This window comes from Gossypium hirsutum, chromosome A13 (genome assembly GCF_007990345.1).
Source record: "Gossypium hirsutum isolate 1008001.06 chromosome A13, Gossypium_hirsutum_v2.1, whole genome shotgun sequence".
In the NCBI taxonomy this organism is placed as follows: domain Eukaryota; kingdom Viridiplantae; phylum Streptophyta; class Magnoliopsida; order Malvales; family Malvaceae; genus Gossypium; species Gossypium hirsutum.
In genome coordinates this window covers 51,148,356-51,162,023 of record NC_053436.1, presented here as the reverse complement: position 1 = coordinate 51,162,023, position 13,668 = coordinate 51,148,356, and the positions used below count along the sequence as shown (strand labels likewise).

The following is a 13,668-nucleotide window of genomic DNA, read 5'->3' as shown; positions in this document are numbered from 1 at the left end:
CTGTGAAGAACTAAGAAAACCATCAATTTTCTTATTCACGAGTTCTACCTAATTAGAGAGCATGGTGATCGAATCGACGTTATAAACACCGGCTATTTTCGTTGGCTTTGTCCTCGTGACTTGCCACTAATAGTTATTCAATGACATCTCCTCTATGAATTTATAGGCATCTTCAGGTGTTTTATTATTGATGGTTCCACCAGCAGCTACGTCAACCATTTGTCGAGACGAAGGATTCAGGCCATTATGAAAAGTTTGAACCTGTAGCCAAAGTGGTAACCCATGGTGAGGGCATCTTTGCAAAAAGTCCTTGTATCTCTCCCATGCATCGTAGAGTGTTTCTAAATCCATCTGCACAAAAGTAGAGATATCATTACGCAATTTAGCCATTTTAGTCTGCAGAAAATATTTTAATAAGAACTTTTTGGTCATTTGTTCCCAAGTAGTGATTGACCCCCGCGGTAACGAATTCAACCACTATTTAGTTTTTTTTTCTCAATGAAAAAGGGAATAACCGAAGGCAAATGGCGTCATCAGAAATGCCATTAATTTTAAATGCATCACATAGTTCTAAAAAGTTTGCTAAATGAGCGTTGGGATCTTCGTCTTGCAAACCATCAAACTGAATAGATTGTTGTATCATTTGAATTGTGTTAGGTTTCAGTTCAAAAGTATTTGCAGCTACAGCAGGTCTAACTATGCTCGATTCAGTTCTTGTTAAAGAAGGTTTAGCATAATCATACATAGTGCGCGAGCAGGATTTTGATTAACAACAATCGCAGGAGGTAGCGGATTTTCTTAGTTTTCAGCCATCTCCTCGATGTTGGTTGAAGTATCTTCCTCTGGCTCTTCTGTGTAACGTAAACTTCACCTTATTTCTCTTCGGTTTCTGCGAACTGTACGATCGATCTCACTATCAAACAGTAATGGTCCTGACGGGTTTCTCCTGGACATAAACTAGAAAAACTTGTCCGAAGAAAATAAATGAAGAGTTAGAAAACAAAATAAAAATTTAAATTCCAATTAAAGTAAAATGGCTAAAGTAATAAAAATCGAGTGTTCCTAATATCTTAGCTCCCCGGCAACGGCGCCAAAAACTTGATACGTGATATTCGTGACAGGTTTTTAAATATTTATAATGAATCGTTCTTGAAACTAGATATTATCACGATGAAGGCAAGTGTACCTATCGAACAGTAGTATAGCTTTAGCAAGACCGGATTATCGAACCCAAAGGAACTAAAAGTACTAGTATCAACTTTCTTTTTATTATCTACCCTAAAAAAATAAAAGGGTTTTGTTTATCTAACTAATTAATTAAACTAAGAATTTACAGAAAAGAAATTTGGGGAAACTACTTTTTGGAAAACTCGATTGATTGAGACAATACCTAAGGAAAAATCCACCTAGACTTCACTTGTTATTTGACTCTGAATCGGACGATTTATTCATTCAAATTGTTCCGTAGAGATCCCTAAGTTATATTATTATCTCTCTCGAGACTAGCAACGTCTAACCCTAGATCGAATAATTGAAATCTCTTTCTAATTAACGCCCTAAGGTTGCATTAACTCGATCTATGGATCCCCTTATTAGGTTCACCCTAATCCAGCAAAATCTTGTCACCCTATCTCTAGGCGCGCAACCAACTCCACTTAATTAGGACAAATTTACTCTTAGACAGGGTCTATTCCTCCTCTGAATAAGAGCTTTAACTTGAATCAATATCCTGGAATATCAAAACAAGAATTAAGAACACACAATTAAGAACAAGTCAAATATTTATCATATAATTCAAATAATAATAACAAGATCCATCTTAGGTTTCATTCCCCTGAAGTATTTAGGGGTTTTAGTTTATACTAATGAAAGAAAACATCTCAAAAGAATAAAAATAACAAAACATAAGAAAACCCAAAACTCCTGAGGGAATTTGAAGGCAGATCTTTAGTCTTGATGGTGAATCCGGCTTCTGAGATGGATTGATCGGCTTTCCTTGAGCAATTCCTTGCTTCCTTCTATGCGTCCCCCCTCTTCTCCTCTTCTAGGGTGTATTTATAGGCTTTGGAATGCCTAAGAGCCCTCAAAAGTGGCCTTTTCCAAATAGGATTCTACTTGGGCTCGACAGGGACACACCTGTGTGCGATTACTTTAGGCCGGTGTCAAGCCTGTTAAATAGGCACGGGCGTGTGGTCTACCCGTGTGAGTCGTACTTGATTCTGACAAATGGACACTGCCATGTGGTCTGCCTGTGTGAGGAAGTCCAGGCCGTGTTGATTTCGTACGTTGGCCTATTTTCTCCATTTTTGGCCCGTTTCTCGTTCCTTTCACTCTCCTATGCTCACCTAAGTATAAAACATGAAATTAAGGCATTAGGAGCATCGAATTCACCAAATCTAAGGAAAAATCATCCATAAAATGTGCTAAGCATGGGATAGAAATATGTCTAAATTACGGTTTATCAAATAACCCCACACTTAAGCATTTGCTTGTGCTCAAGCAAAATCCTCAACTTTGCACGATGCTATTGTGAATTGCAAATGAAAAGTCATTGATTTAAGGTGTAATAATGATGAGATAATTCAAATTGAGTCTAGTGATCTGAATGGACTGCCAGCCGTGATATCTGCAATAAAAGCACAGAGACATGTGAAGAAAGGTTGTGAAGCCTACTTAGCTTATGTGTTAGATTCGAAAGAGAATGATAAGAAAGTTGAATCAGTGCCTGTTGTTTGTGACTTCTCTGATGTGTTTCCTAAAGAACTACCTGGTTTGCCTCTGATTCGAGAAGTTAGTTTGTCATTGAATTAGTACCTGGTACTACTCTGATTTCAATAGCTCCGTATAGAATGGCTCCGACCGAGTTAAAGGAATTAAAATCTCAGTTGCAAGAATTGACTGATCGAGGGTTTACTAGACCAAGTTTTTCACCATGGGGTGCTCCTGTTCTGTTTGTGAAAAAGAAAGATGGCACAATGAGAATGTGTATTGATTACCGACAGCTTAATAAAGTGACTGTAAAGAACAAATACCCTCTGCCTAGAATTGATGATTTATTTGATCAGTTGAAAGGTACTGCTGTGTTTTCAATGATAGATCTGAGATCGGGTTACTATCAATTGCGGGTAAAGGACTCTGACATTCTGAAAAATGCTTTCAAAATGAGGTACGGGCATTATGAATTTTTAGTTATGCCTTTTGGTTTAACGAATGCACCTGCTGTATTTATGGACTTAATGAATATAATTTTCAGACCGTATCTAGATCAATTTTTTGTTGTATTCATAGATGATATATTGATATATTCACGTAATGAATTTGAGCATGCTGAACATCTAAAAATAGTGCTACAGACTTGCGAGATAAATAGTTATATGTAAAATTCAGTAAATGTGAATTCTGGTTGCGAGAAGTTGGTTTTCTAGGTCATATTGTATCAACTTTCGGTATCCGAGTTGATCCGAGCAAGATTTCAGCTATTCTGGGTTGGAAGCCTCTGAGGAATGTATCTGAAGTCCGCACTTGCAAGTTACTACAAACGATTTGTAAAAGATTTCTCTGTGATAGCAACTTCGTTGAAAAATTTACTTCAGAAAGATGTGAAGTTTGAATGGTCTGAGAAATGTCAGAAAATTTTTGAACAGTTAAAAGCTCTATTAACTGAAGCTCCGGTGTTAGTACAACCTGAGTTGGGAAAAGAATTCGTTGTTTACAGTGATGCTTCGTTGAATGGACTAGGTTGTGTTTTAATCCAAGAATGAAAAGTTGTTGCTTATGCTTCGAGACAGTTGAAGCCGCATGAGAAGAACTATCCAACACACGACCTTGAGTTGGCTGCCATTGTATTTGCTTTGAAGATCTAGCGTCACTATTTGTTTGGTGAGAAATGTCACGTGTTTACTGATCATAAAAGCCTGAAGTATTTAATGACGCAAAAAGATTTGAATTTGCAATAGAGAAGGTGGTTAGAACTGTTAAAAGACTACGAACTTGTGATTGATTATCTCCCAGGAAAAGCAAATGTGGTTGCTGATGCTTTGAGTCAAAAATCGTTATTTGCCATGAATGCTCATTTAGTTTTGTCTGATGATGGTTCAGTTTTAGCTGAATTAAAAGTGAGACCTTTGTTTTTACAACAGATTATCAAAGCTCAGAAGATTGATAATAAGATTATGGCTAAATGAGCTCAACGTGATTCTGATTCTGATTCTGAATTCTGAATAGATGATGATGACTGCCTGAGGTTCAGAAATAGACTTTCTGTTCCAAGAAATCCAGATTTGATTCAAACGATATTGAATGAAGCTCACAGTAGTAGATTTTCTATACATCTGGGAAGTACGAAAATGTATAACAACTTGAAACAACACTATTGGTGGTCTGGAATGAAAAGAGATATTTCTGACTTTGTTTTTAAATGTTTGATTTGTCAACAAGTTAAAGCTGAGCATCAAGTGTCGTCTGGGCTACTACAACCGATTATGATTCCGGAGTGGAAATGGGATCGAGTGACCATGGACTTTGTGTCGGGTTTACCTTTATCTCCGAGGAAGAAAGATGCTATTTGGGTTGTAGTTGATCGTTTGAGAAAATCAGCTCATCTTATTTCGGTTCGATCTGAGTATTCAATTGATAGATTACCAGAATTATACATTTCTGATATAATGAGATTGCATGGTGTGCCCATGTCTATAGTGTCAGACAGAGATCCGAGATTCACGTCACGATTTTGGAAGAAGTTACAAGATGCTCTGGGTACTAAACTGCATTTTAGTACTACTTTTCATCTGCAAACAGACGGTCAATCCGAGCGGATTATTCAGATACTCGAGGATATGTTGAGATGTTGTATTCTCGAGTTTGAAGGTACGTGGGAACAATACTTACCTTTGATTGAATTCGTTTATAATAATAGTTTTCATTCGAGCATCAAAATGGCACCATACGAAGCTTTATACGATCGTAAATACCGTACACCTTTATATTGGACAGAGCTCAGCGAAAATAAGATTCACGGGGTTGATTTGATAAAGGAAACTGAACAGAAAGTGAAAGTGATCTGAGATAGTTTGAAAGCAGCTTCTGATCGTCAAAAATCATATACCGATTTGAAAAGAAAAGATTGTGAGTTTGATATCGGTGAAAAAGTATTTTTGAAAGTGTCTCCGTGGAAGAAAGTGCTTCGATTTAGTAGAAAAGGCAAATTGAGTCCAAGATTTATCGCGCCGTATGAAACTATCGAGCGTACTGGGATGGTTGCATATAGATTGTTGTTGCCACCAGAGATAGATAAGAATCATTACGTATTTCATGTATCGATGCTTCGACATTATAGATCTAATCCTTCGCATGTAATTCCTCTGACTGAGATCGAAATTCAGTCTGATATGACTTACGAAGAAAAGCCAATCTGAATATTAGCTCGAGTGGTTAAAGAGTTATGTAATAAGAAAATTCCTCTAGTTAAAGTGATGTGACATCGTCACAGTGTAGAAGAGGCCACGTGGGAGCCTGATGATACAATGAGACAACAATATCCGAATTTGTTTAACGGTAAGATTTTCGGGGACGAAAATCCCTAAGGGGGAGAATTTTAACAGTCCAGTTTAGACCCTAGTGGAAATAGTGGTTTCGGGACCAGAAATCCGAGTCTAAAAAATATTTTAATATTATTTTCTATCTGTAATATGTGAATTTATACCTGCTAGATTTTTGTAATTTAATTTGTCTGTTTCTGTGTTTGATTTGCAAAAAGGATCAAATCGCGTAAGTTGTAAAAGTTGCCTTCTAGTTGCTAAAGTGCCTAAGTGCTATGGTTTGTTAAAGTTAAGGCTCTTGCATGTCAATAAGACCATTATATGATAGTGGGAGACATGGTTTGGCAATATAGTAAATAGATAAAATTTTTAAAGGATGGTTAGGTAATTAGGTAATATATGTTATTAAATAAAACAAGTGCATGAAAATTTGTTCATTCATGCATATGCTTGCCGAAAATACAAAATAAAAAGAGAGGAAAAGAACAAGCTAGGTTTTGGCACTTTGATCCTTGATTAAGGTATGGATTTTTCTCTGTTTTTGATAATTTCTATGTTTCTATGATCGTTGCTTCGTGGTCTTCAAAGCCCATGTCTGAATTTATATTTCTGTTAAAGACTTCATGAAATGCCATTGTTGATTACATGAGCTTTGTAATGTTTTTATATGGATTATGAAAGATAAGTGTGGGATTATTAAGCTTTGTCTTTGAATTTTGATGAAATAGAGCTATTTGGGCTAATTTGTGAAAATGAGGTTTTGAAGGACTAAATTGCGAATTAAATATGTTATTTGGGCTGGTATGGAAACCATGTATATTTGGCCAAGCTATAGTCTTGGTGAATTTTTGCATATTTGTGATTTTGTGAAAAATAGACTAAATTGTCAAAGTGTGAAAATGTAAGGGCTAAAATGCAAAGTGCCCTAAATATGTGTTCATGGATTATTTTGAATGAAATGAATGATTGAATGGTTGAATTTGTATTGTATTAGATCAAGAACAAAGAAAATCGGACTTAGATCGGGGGAAGTCCAAAATAGTTGAATAGTCGACTCGTTTTATCCGAAATCCGTACGAGGTAAGTCAAATTACAATTACGTGTTAAATTGACTAAATTCTGCGCATCTAAACTATAATCTGTACTGGACGGCCTTGAGAGCCTGATGAACGAACTTTGAGTAGATTCTGATAATATGTTAGTATCTGAAAAGTATTGGTATGCTTCCAAAGGAACGTTGACTTTGATCTGAAATATTGTGTAAGATCGTGTCTTGGACATAGAATTCGATTTGAGATTTATGTGTAAGACCATGTCTGGGAAATCGGCATCGTATCTGATTTCGTATAAGACCCTGTCTGGGACAGAGGCAACGATATTGAATTACGTTTAAGACCATGTCTGGGACGTTGGAACTGTACTTGTTTATGAGTATCTGTATCGCTTCAGAATCGTCTGATAATAGCGTATGAAATATGAGAATAAGTATATGAAATGTATAACCTATGCAGTTACATTTGTATCGTACTAAATTTCTGAATATGAAAGACTCTGTCTCTGTGAAATATGTATGGAAGTTGGAAATGAAGCATGATATATATGTAATAAAGGAGCATGGTTAAGCTTATGATTTATTCTATGAAATGGTTATGAATCATTATGGTTAAATTGTACTTGTATGCTTTAGTAATTAGATCAATTGTAATTGGCTTACTAAGCTCTTTTTAGCTTACTCTGTGTGTTTACTATCTATTTTACAGTTGTCGTAGCTACTGAAGGCTCGGGGATCGTCGAGGATCATCACCACACTATCGATCTCATTTTGGTACTTTTGAAAGTGTACATATTTTAAAGTATGGCATGTATAGGCTAGAAGGTCTATGTATATAAGTTTTGTTGTGTATATATTATGCCATAGGAGTTGGCTAGCAAATGAAATGTTATATATAGTTTTGGTATTTGGTTAATGTGCCAAATGATGTATGGTTGTAGTGCTTTATGAGCTAATATGTTTTTGTTATGGTGAATCATGTTTTGAGCATGGAATTGGTTGGAAATTTTGGTATGAATGTTGTATATTATTGCTTGTAGGATTGGACCCAAAAAAGGGTGGCAAATTTGGCTTAAACCAAGTCTGCTTGGTGCCACACGGTTAGGGGATAGGTATGTACCTTGTGGCCGTGTAAGAAAAGTAGTATTCTACTAAGAACCACACAGTATTGACACACAGGCGTGTCATATGGCCGTGGGCTAAAGTCAGTAGCTAGCTAAGTATCACACGACCATAGTACACAGGCGTGCCTATTGGCCGTGTGAAAAAGTCAGTATAGGACCTATTTTTGGCACAGCTGGTTCACATAGGCATGTCTAGTGCCCATGTGTGTCACACGGCCCAATTGCACGGGCGTGTGACTTTAATAGTTTGAAAGAATTGGTTGAGTTTTGAAAATTCTGAATGGGTTCGGTTTAGTTTTGACCTTTCCTTAAATGTATGTTTTAGGTCTAGTAGACTATGTTTAGAGATGATTGCTTATGAAATGATGTTAAATAATATCTGTGATTCTGTATTGGTCCGAAATGTTCTGTCTATCTGGTAATGCCTTGTAACCCTAATCCGATGTCGGTTACGGGTTAGGGGTGTTACAATAAAAGTGTGTTCTACTGGAAATTGTGGGTTGTTATAGTTATGAAAATGATTCGGCTAGGCTTGAAATGCAAAGAAATTGAATAAAAATAATTTTTCGAGCTTAGAGGCAAAAGTGTAAATATGACAAAGTTTAGGGGCAAAAGCATAATTTTTCCATAATATGATTTTTGGGTCACGATGAATAATGTGACTAATTAGCAAGCTAAATGTTATATTATAGATCAAGGAAAATGATGGGCTTAAATTGGGAAAGTACGAGATTGTGGACTAAAATTGAATAATTAGGTGTGCTCGGATTCAAGGTAAGTTCGTATTATAATAATAATACAATGTTATATTTGAATTATATTCCTTACTATTATTGCATATATTGTATGATTTAATATATTGGAAAAATTGATGGAATGGTGTATATGATGTGGAAATATGACATGGAAGAATATTACATGAAATGGAAGAAAATGATGATACATGATAAGTGATATATGAAATATGTGATATATGTTATGTAAATTCTTAAAAGCTTCTTTGCTATTTGAGTTATGCCTTATTATGCTATGAATGGGCAATTGGTACTATTGTAAGAATGAATGATATTATGGTCGCTATCCACGACGTCACGAGCAAGTGCAATAGAGGTGCAATGTGTAAGTGAGAAAAACCCCATTTGAACTTTAGGAATAGTTTAAGATACAAGTGACATGTCACTAGGAATTAAGAAGTCCGAACTCATTGAGTGGTTTGGGTTCGTGATATATGTGGCATCTGAGCTTGTTGAGTGGTCTGAGTTCCTTATGGATGCTAGCATCCGAGCTCGTTGAGTGGTCCGAGTTCATAATGGATGCGATACATGTGATTGAGTTCCAGGCAATGGTCTTGTGTGTCCTAACGGTGGCTAGGTAATCCTTGAGTGGTCAGATACCTGATAGCTTTTGTGAGCTGCCCGTGTAGTTACACCTTGATCGATAGCTTATATGAGCAAGCCCATGAGTAGCTCCATTGCGAACATTGCATGATATGACGTAGCTCCGGCTACGTATGTATATGTGGCACTTATGTGCAAGTTTTCCGCGTATCCAATAGTATTCTGGGTGTTCAACGGGTAATGCAATGGATGTGATGAAAGTCACGAGGAGGGCATGTTAAAGAAGGTATGGTTATGTTATATACTAGGAGTGGGTACAGGTATGTACGCTAAACTCATGAGCAATGCCTTGATGAAGAATGACTTATGGTGAGAAAGTTTATGCATATGTATATATATGAACATATGATAAGTATACACAAGGGCTTGAATGATGAATAATCTTTATGGTTATGTTATTATTTCATTGTGTATTTGAACATGGAATCCATGAAATGGTGAGTTCATGATTAGTTGAAAATGAACTTATGATAGTTATCATTATATTGCACTAAAACAATTTTGGACAGTAGGAGTAGTTTGACTTTGAAAATCCACCAAAAATTGTGAAAGAGTAATTATGGGTTAGAATTTATATGACTAAATCCTTAATGAGTCTATTTTCAAGAGGAACATAAGGGAACATCATCCGGATCCCATACTAAGAGATAAATAAATTTTAGTAAAGAAAGGTCAAAGCTGACAAATATCAGAATAGGGGTAACTTTGAATAATAAACTGTACTTATTGGAGAGACCAAAAATTCTATAAATTTTATGGCAATATGATACGTGAGTCTAGTTTCAGCGAAAATTAGCAGATCTTAATTTGGAGTTTTGTAGCTCCAGATATAAATAATTTAGTAACTATGACTTGAGAAAATAGCTTGACCAGAACATAAGTAAATGTGTAACTATGATTGTATTACCTTGAGAAGCATGTTGACATATTGCTTATTATTTTCATATGGACTTACTAAGCTATAAAGCTTACCCCCTTATTTCCATTTCTTTAGTGATGTCAGGTTAGCTCGAGGTTGGAGATCGTCGGAAGCAACATCACACTATCAAATTATCAAACCGGGGTACTAATAAAGCTTAAGTATTTTCAAGTGAGTGGCATGTATAGAGACTTAGTACTTTATGAAACGTGTTTCATGATTTGGCCAATTGAGTTGGCTTATAATAATTCATTTGTATAGAGTCATGAGATATGGCTTATATTTGATCATTGGGTTGTAAACCTAATTGATTTTGCATGATTGTTCTAATGTCTTGATGATGCACATGTGTGATGGCTTGTTATTGATGGATGTGTGATATGGTATGCATATTTGATAGATGAACTTTGAACAATAGATGTGACCATATTCTTAGTATAAAAGTGTAAATTTAGAGTTAGTTAATCATGTTAATGAAGATGACAAGGCCAAATGAATATGGTTTGGTATGTCTAGACTTGATATAAAATGAGTATGAGAAGCACAAGCATGATGACATGCAAATGCTATGTTTGTGGCCCAATTGAAGGTGTTTAATCATTGAATGGATGCCATGTTATATGTCCTTGATGTTGCATAAATGTGTGAGGGTTTATGGTTTACCAAGGCTTGGAAAATAGCCTAACTGTTGGCTTCATGGGTAGAGACACGGCCATGTGTCTCAGTAGTGTGGGGGACATGGCCTTAGCACACGAGCGTGTGACTTGGCCGTGTGACTCTTTTTCGTTGCTGACATCATAAACGAGAGTTACACGACTGAGGACACGAGCGTGTCCCAAGCCACATGGGTGTGTGTGACTACACGGCCTAATCCACATAGGCATGTGACTCTCTAAACATGGAAAATTTCTCCAAGTGTTGTAAAATTTTTAGAAGTTCTTGGTTTAGTCCCGAACCACCCCTGATGTGTGTTTTGGGCTTCGTAGACCCGTATAAGGGACGATATGCATGTGTTTGAATGTTTTTAAATTGGTTGTAATTTTATGGCCTAGTTTTACGTGTATGTGTATGTTTAAGTTCGGTAATGCCTCGTATCCTGTCCTGACGACGAAACGGGTAAAGGGTGTTACACGTGTCTCTGCTCATGTGCTCAATTCTGAGCATTTTGTTTCTCAAAATTAAGTTGCAGGGGGCACACGGCCAAAACACATTCCCATGGGGGACCGGCCGTGTATCACGCACACCCGTGTGGACAAAATAAAGGCTATTTACCAAGCCATTTATCACCCTCATTTACACCTACACGCACACAAGTTCAATGGCATAATCTGTGGAATGTTTAAGTAACCAAAACATCCATAATCAAGGCTAAATCATATCATTCATTACCAACGCTTAACATAATTATTATGGCATAATTTACCAAATCAATTCATACCGAACTCACATTCACAAGTATCAACATGAAAACTTTCATCATGCATAATTCTGCTTAGATTTCCTAGCACACCAAATGACCCATCTCATCCATTTCATAATAAGTCATTTAACCATAATAAACACATAATAACCCATTACAAAACACAAAACAAGAAGGCATTAACACATATACTTATATAAATGGGCTTACAATCATTTTAGCCAAAATAAGCCAACTACATGGCTAAATACCAAATCACCTTAAACAAATATAAGCCAATAAATTTGGCCAAATCAAATGACAAATATAATAAAATGACCAAGTCCCTATACATTCCATACTCTCAAAATGTTTAAAAATCATCAGTGCCCAAAATAACAATTTGATAGTGTGAAGCGACTTCTGATGTTCTCTAATCCCGACCTAGCTTGGTGACTATAAAATATTGAAAATAAAATGGAGTAAGCTATATAGCTTAGTAAGCTCGTATGAAGAAATAAGCAAACTTACGATACATTAATCATGCAAGTATTATAACATAAAATAACATAATTTATGATAATCTCATGAACATAATTCACTTTCATCACAACTTACCTTGAAATCGTCATTTCACAAATTTATAATCATGTAACACCCTGAATTTGGGCCTGAAGTTTTAAGCCTTGAGCATGGAAGCGATTAAAGGCAGCTTATAATATTTTGTTATCATGTAAACTTCGTTAATGAAGGCTTGTTTTAATGGTTGAGTGTGCTAAGAAGTGTTGGAGAAGTCCTAGGTTCAAACTTTTGGTTTAAGATGAATCAAACTCTGGGTGTAGTAGGTAGGCCTTAAGAATATTGTTGGAGAAATTGTGCCACAAAAAGCCTTGTGGTCTAGTGGCAAAGTAGCGCCACATAAGAGGCAAGAAGGTGGCGTCATAGAGTTGGCAAGGAGGTCCAGGGTTCGAAACTCATGGCAATCAAAGAGCATTTATTTTGCTAACAGGGGGCGGCAAAAGTTGGTGTTGAATTTAAACTCTGATGATGGAGGGATCCCATATCGGGAAGCTAACATAAGAGTGGATGTGAAGCTGGCCTTAAATAGAAAAACCATGAGGAGAGTAAAAGTACCTTTCTTGGCTGATCCCTTTTGCTTTATGGCGTGCTCGTTTGGGTTGGGCATCGGCTAAGAGTGCTCAGAGCGCGGATTAACTCTAGTCTCCTATCAGGTGTGTATTTCTCACTACTTTAGCTATAGAATAGCTACTTCGGGCCACGATGGGCCAAAAGGGGCCATGTGGGCCCAATGGGCCTATTGGCCCAATTGGATAAGTTGTTTGATTATGTAGTAAATATTGGACTAGGCTAGGTGAATCTCATCTCTGTGGCTAGACTTGGGCTAAAAGGGCCACATGAGCGTGTAGGCCCATTTGGGTCGAGAATGGGCTTTAGGCCCATTCGTATTGTTATCCCTGTTTAGAATACTTTAGTTTACCAAATTGCTGAAATACCCTCGACTTGTAAAATTACCAAAGTACCCCTGATTTACAGAATTACCGTTTTACCCTCGATTTACAAAATTATTGAAATACCCCTGTAGGGTGAATTACTGAAATACCCATGTAGGGTAGAATTATCGAAATACCCTTGTAGGGTAGAAATATCGAAATACCCCTGTAGGGTAGAATTACCGCGATACCCTTGTGGGGTAAAATTACCATTTTACCCCTAGGGTGTTAAATGACTGTTTTGCCCTTGTTGGATAGTGACTGACTTAGGCTGTGTGGTTGACGGATTTGATTGTGAATATATGTTGGTGATATGAATGACTTGACAGTGATTGTTTGATTCAAATATGGGCATGACATTCTGCATACATGACATGTTGCATGGGTTGGGATTTTGTACGGAGGAAGATCTGATCTGTTAGGATCGCATGGTTGCTTGACGACTGTGGATCCACCGGTGGCTTTTTAGCCCAATATATGATTATTGATGACTCTGTGTCGATCATATTTACCCGAGGCTGTGTGCCGACTATATTACTGTCGCTGATGGCTATGTGCCTAACATGATACAACTACCAATGGCTTAATGCTAATTATTCTGATTATGGTTGTGTGCCAAACGTATTTGCCTAAGGCTATGTGTCAATATATGGTTATTGACGACTCTATGTCGATCACATTTACCTAGGGCTATGTGCCGGTTATGTTACTCTAGTTGATGGCTATGTGC

The 13,668-nt window shown here is 36.8% G+C and overlaps 1 non-coding gene across 1 annotated transcript; it reads left to right on the top strand.

Moving 5' to 3' along the window:
* Positions 1–277: 277 nt before the first annotated feature.
* On the top strand, positions 278–384 carry LOC121213088 (small nucleolar RNA R71). The gene has a single exon (XR_005908457.1). It is a non-coding gene; the product is annotated as a small nucleolar RNA R71 (small nucleolar RNA).
* Positions 385–13,668: the final 13,284 nt, after the last annotated feature.